This window comes from Monodelphis domestica, chromosome 3 (genome assembly GCF_027887165.1).
Source record: "Monodelphis domestica isolate mMonDom1 chromosome 3, mMonDom1.pri, whole genome shotgun sequence".
In the NCBI taxonomy this organism is placed as follows: domain Eukaryota; kingdom Metazoa; phylum Chordata; class Mammalia; order Didelphimorphia; family Didelphidae; genus Monodelphis; species Monodelphis domestica.
The window spans coordinates 199,909,622-199,916,325 of NC_077229.1; positions in this window are offsets into that span (position 1 = coordinate 199,909,622).

Consider the following 6,704-nt stretch of genomic DNA (forward strand, 5'->3'; position numbering starts at 1 on the left):
GAGCTATAATGGGTAAGACTTGTCTTTTAAGGAAAAAAGAAGGCTTCTGGAATCCAATGGTGACAAAGTACACAAAAGACAGAGAACATCCTGTAATGGTTAGAGAGTCAATCTGGGGCTCAACTTGGACTGGAACTTTTCTAGCTATCTAGGCTGCTAATCCTTGAGTGACATAACGATGGCATAAGCCAGTGACAACTTTGGTCTGTATGTGAAGCCCCTCACTATGTGTTCCTTGGGATGTGAGGAAATGTTTTCTCTGTCTGCCTTCTCTTTTGTGACAAATTCCCATGATCAGCATATAATGCAATTTGTAAAAATAAAAGTTTCCATTTCCCCAAACAACCTATTAAGTTAATAATTGAAAATTATCAAATTGTTAGGGAACATACTTTAAGTACTAGGTAGAGTTATTAATAAATGGCTTGTATGTACAGCCTTGATTTACTATGATTAAAGTTGGATCTTGAGCTTGGAAAAAAAATAACCCAAAGCTTTCAGGATTTCCTTCAGGATCTAGGGTAAAGAAATTCATCTTTAAAATATTGTTACTCAAGTGGTTATAGCTGCTTTGTAAATGTGGAAAAAGAATAATCTTTAACAGAAACATCACACGTCAACTCTGCAAACAACTTAAGAATCAAATTTCCTAAAGGGTTCCATTCCTGTCAGAGGAGGATTTCAGGAGATGAAGTCTGCTGGCTAAGATACCTGAATGTTAATGTTTCATATCAATTTCTATTGTGCTAATTCTCTCTGTTTATAGCTGTCGTTCTAGTTTTTGCCCCAGGCCTGGTTTGTATATGTCTGCCTTAAGGATTGACTCCCCCCCTCATGAGCTGTCTGCTGGTCAAGGGTATTTATCACTGGACAAATCCTTCAGGTCTCCAAGTCTTCAAGACCTAAGCAGTGGCTGCAGACACACCCCTGAAGACCCAACGCCCACAGCCCCTTCCTTCTCCTCCCAAGGATTCTGCGCCTCTTAACAGCTATGAAGAAGCTACAGAAGACTTAAACCATTACCCCTGTTCCCTTAGATATTTAGAGGAGGCAGGGGGCAGCATGGGACATTGTACCCCCATAGTTTAGAAGTTTTTCAAGCCGACTATAGGCAGGAAAATTCTTTTGCTCCAACTGTATATTCTTACCTGACATAGAGTCAAAGGTTTGACTCTGTTACTAGTAGAGGGGAATTGAAATGGGACAATAAAGCCTCTTGGGAATGGGCTGGAGGGATCCTGCAGGCTCTTATGGGGCCTGGTCGGTGGCATAAATGGGGAATTGATGTTGGTTGAAGTTCGTGTTTCTGCTTGCCTTTCGGCAGGGCTGACTCCCTGCAACCTGCCTGGCAAATTTCACTGTATAGCCTGGGGACAGGAGACCCCTGCCCTGTGGAGCCAGATAGATCCTGAGGTCATGCTGCAAAGATGGGTGTGGGGGTCCGGGGCTTCCATCATAGGCCTCTCAGTGGCTCATGAGGACTGGGGAATAATATACGGGAAACCAGGACACCCTGATAAAGCTTGTTTTGTAGGACAAAACTGCTTGGCCTTGAAGAGGGCTGCATTGCCAGCATAGCTACTACTCTTCCTCCAAGTGTCTCCCCTTCACTCTGTGTTCTTGATCTACCACTGATCACCCAGAAGCCTGGTATCGGCCCCTGCTTAATTGCCTTATGTCCTATGTCCAATGGCACCTAAAGGCAGTCAAAATTTTGATCTTGTAGTCTTACAACCCAAAGTTGAGTCAAGTGTTTGACTCATACACACAAGAAAATGAAGGATTGAAGTAAGGTAAACTAAGTCATTGACCAGAAAAGCTGTTTTTTCCTGGGAAAGGTAGAAATCAGAATTGAGCTTTCCTGTGAAGATCAGTCAGCTAAGAATCAAAACAGCTTATAGTCAGGATCCATGAGAAGGTAACTCCCCTACTAACTAGCAGCCAGTCTAGGATAAGATACATAATGGAATGTCCTGTACCCCACAGTACTGACGGATATAGCTTCTAGATGATAAGGTTTGCTTGCTCCATCAAGATTATGTCTCATTAATGAGCATTGTTTGCTTTGTATCTTGCACCCTATAAAAACTGCATTATAATTTCAATTCAGCGCAACTTTCACTAGGAAGGTTTGCCCTGGCCAGTAGGTATGTCTGTTAATTAGTATATTAATAAATAAATATTAGTTCCATTAAATTGAACTTCTGGATGTCCGGACTTGCTTTATGAGGTGTACCACTTTAGTCATAATGTATATTCTATTTTTCTGGTTCTTTTTTTTTTTTTTTGCTTTGCATTTATTTCATAAAGATTTTTTAGATTCTATACAATTCAATCCTTATATTCAGGATACTTGTTCATCTTAATATAATTATATTGTGCAATTACAAGGGATGACAGTGAAGAGTAGAAAAAGACTAGCTCCAGAGTCTAGACAAACTAGATTTAAATTCCGTTGCTGGACACATGGCTTGGTTGTATAATTCAAGCAAGTCACTTAAATTCTTGTTGCCTCCACATAACTCTCTAAAACCTTAAGTTGTAGAACAGGTGGTGATTTTTGTTAGAGGGAATTCAGTAGAGCAATGAAATCAGGTGCAGCAATGGCATGATTCAATACTTTACCTTCCTTATAAGGAGAATAAAAGATATGGCATGTGGATTACAGGTAAAATGGTGCTCTGAAGGAGCTCTGGAAAATGATGTGAAGAGGAGGAAAACCCGGTAGTATTATCAGTTATAGAGAATTACCAGCGGTCTGTTAGTCTAGGGCCATTGCTTCAGTTTATTGGTCATTTAGACTCATGGAATGGAGATTTCTGTTTTCCCAGTTTAGCTTGGGCTTTCTGTCTTAAATATAATGAAGACCTATTCTGAAGTATAAACCACATTGATTTTAGGCAAAGCATCTTAGATCATTAATATAATCAAGGGATACCATCCCACCACAAAAAAAAAAAATTTCTAGTGCCTACTATTGAAGATGAGAGCAAATTTTTTCATTCAAACTTCATGTCCCTCCAAGTCAATTATTCTATTCTTCTTGGGACTTCATATTTCATTGCTAGAAAAAGCATAAACACATGCAGAACTAATAGTGCTGTTAAAGGTTGGGAATGCTTTATTATCCAAATTACCTATCCCTCCCTGCCTTCATTTCAAAGAAAATGCTTTAGGGGAACAAAATTATTATTTTTAGAATGCTAAGTGAATGCTCACTTAAATAAGCATGAACATTTTTAATAGTTGACATGCTTCCTATATAGAAATATGAACCAGAGCAGTGCAGCTGAGATAATATACTCTTAGTAACACTGAACACTTATTCAATCATTTTAGATGCATTTTAAATGATGAAGTAATATGAAACAAAATAGAAATAGGAAGTGTATGTGTAATAGGGGCACATCATGTTGCTCTTAATTGTAGTTCTCCCCTATGACTCAATTGCCCCAAATACAAGGCAAGGGCACAGTTGTTCACCAGAAAGCCCTGTGACATTAGAATCAAACAGTCTCTTATACCTGGATGTGGTGATTTGTATTAAAAGGTTTGGGAAAGATAATTCTTGTGTATGGGTTTCAGGTTCTTTATCTCTAAAATGAGGAGGTTAGATAAGACAGCCTCTCAAATAACTTCTAGCTCATGATGACACATCATCTTGAGTTAAATAGGGCTAAAACTAGACACTGGTAAAAGATTTATATAAAAATAAATTATTTTTTAAAAAGGTTGTTAGTTTTAGATTTGTATATTTATGGCATCTGGGCTTGATACTCTTTATCCCCATTTCCATGGTTTTCACATCTACCTTTTTAATTTTGGGGGATGGAACAAAGTAGTTAAAGAGAGAAAGAATGGTGTTTTTCTAGATAATAGAGTGTTTTTATTCAATAAGCATTTGTAAGGTATTTATTTTATGCTAGGCATAGAGAATGCAATAACAAAAACAAAATAGTCTCTGTTCTCAAATTCTACTTAATTTGAACCTTCCAAAAATCTAAAAGGGAAGTTTTACCCATTTTACACTCAGATTTTATCACTAAATTTTATATTTAATCTTCTCATTTTGAACAGTATCAAAACTGTTCATTACCACTTAGTGTACTGATTATTGTAAAGATACTTGTATTAGAAAAAGAAAAATGTTTATCTACAAAAGTAGGATATAATGATCATAATCAATATAACTAATGTTGCATACGTTCGTTGTCCCCAAGTCCTCCATTATCACTGATAACTTTCCTATCACTTTACTTTTCTGGCCATCTACCTTGCCATGTAAACCAGAGACCATGTCCCAGAAGATTTGGAGAGGCAGCTGGTGATGCAGTGAATAAGATGCTTGATCTGGCATCAGAGACCGAATCTGACCTCAGGTACTTACTATGTGGATAATCCACTTAAATGCTATCTAACTCAGTTTTCTATCTGTAAAATGAGGATAATAATAGTACCTACCTCATAGAGTTATTTTCAGGACCAAATTATTATATATATATATATATATATATATGTCGTAGGTATATATATATATATATATATACACTATATGCACACACACACACATATATGTGTATTGATGCAAAATCTTTATTTTTTTCTTGCAATGATAATTTGTTAAAGGAATGCCAAAGATCATGTCAAATGTTGGGGGTGGGGGGAAGTGTAGGGAAACTCAAACCTCTTGAAGCATACCTCCTGAGAATAAAGCAATAAAAACAACTCTTAAGAGAAGATGCTACTTCTCTGTGTGGGAGAAGATATTAGAAGTTGGAGATATGGGAACTTACAATGCATGAGCAACATAGTTCATGGGCTGCAACAGGGAGGATGTTTGAGAGTGAAATCAAGACAGTTGGAAGTTTGGGGACCATGATGCTGATCTTGGTCAGAGCCAGCCTGAGGCTTCACTGTCTGGAGATGTGCCTTGTCAAATTAACTACATGGCTACTGTATTTTGAGTTCAACCTGTACAGACAGGCCTGCCAGGCATAGGCTGCTCAAGCAGATGATGCTAGGAAAGACAAAAATTATCCAGTACAAGACTGAGAAGACAGATGACACCCAGCAGGAATGGCAAGTCAAGTCTGCAGTATCCACAATACAATTGGCTAGCCCTAGGGAAATTGCTTCTTTAAAGTTGGAGAGACATCACCAATGAGCTGTCAAATTAGTTCACCAGGGTGGAAAGAATGAAAAGATTTCATTCTTCCAACAGAGGAGAATGATATTAGAACTTTACTAAAGGGGCCATGACAATATTGTGATCAAGAGCAGAAACCCTTAAGAACAAAAATGACCAGCATCTCAATTTTCTCCTTCTTTTCTCCCCATCCCCCTTTTGGCCTCTCCCTAGCAAATGAAAAATGGGTTTAGCCAGGCTAGATAGCAGTTGGAATAATTTTTACTCACCACCAGTATGGGAAATAACAGCAAGCCTGCAGGAATGAGTCCCAGCAACAAGTAATCATTATTGCAAAATCAAATTCTCCATGCTATCTCTGTTATACCTATATGTCACCCTAGAGACAGTGCACACAATACTATAAATTCTATGCACAAGACGTGGGACAGTAGACTATGGAGTCCTGGTTGTATTTAAGGGCTTGACACACCAAGAGATATATGATGGCAACTTTCCCCCCATTGCTTTTGCAATAAAATTCATCCTGAGCTTCAAGAAGAATTAGGAGTATCATGCAGTTTCAATAAATCAAGACTCAAATTAAGATGGCCAGATATGTAGCAATATGTTCAGGTGTATGGAGAATATGAAATTTAGTGCTCTGGTAATGATTAGGAGTTGTAATATTTAAAATAGTTGATGTTGTAAACTGTAGTGAGTTAAAATGGTGGAAGATACAAATTATGCTAGATATAAGAGAGGGTGAGTAAATTGTGACTGCAGAAAATATGTTTCACCTCAGTGTTTTGGTTTTTAAATCAAATATAAGGTGGTTGCCAGGGAAATATTCCCAATTATTCAATATACCCAAGTCAACTGGGTTTTATAGAGAATTTAATTAATAATACAATGAGTAATCAAAGAAAGAGAAAGAGAGAGAAAAAGGAAATAAGTATGAAGGGCCTTAAGCCAACATGGCCTAGACCTGAGTCTTAAGAGAGAGATCAGTCAGTTAGTCTTTTATCAGTCACCACAAGGTCTGTCTAAACAAGGATTCTAGGGACACCAGGCCAGCATCTCAGCTGATTTCACCAGAGAGAGTTCCAGCCAGAGTCCTCTTTAAAAAGCCTTCCAGCCAGAGACTGTTTTAAAGGGCCTCTCTCCAGAGCCTCCAGAGGGACAGAGTCCCCTCAGAGGAGCTCCAGCAAGACCTTCTTAGAGATTGTCCTCCAAAAGCTTCCCTTCTCTAGAGCCTCTCTCAAGAGATTCTTCCCAAGCGATCCTCATAAGAGCTTTCTCTAAAAGGATTTTCTCCTAAAGAGATTCTGCTTTTTCTTATATAGGGGTTTTTCTCCCATGTCATCTCCCCTAAGTCCTTACATCTACCAATCACTGTAGACGTTTTCCAAAGGACTGCCCATCTGAATTCCTGCTAAGTCGACTAATCTCCTCAGTAAGTCTGAACCAGAGAAAATGCTGCTGTGTTGACTAATCTCCTCAGTAAATCTGAACCAGAGAAAACACAGCTGAGTCGACTAATCTCATTAAGAGAAAACTTGCCCGACCTTTTTAGGTA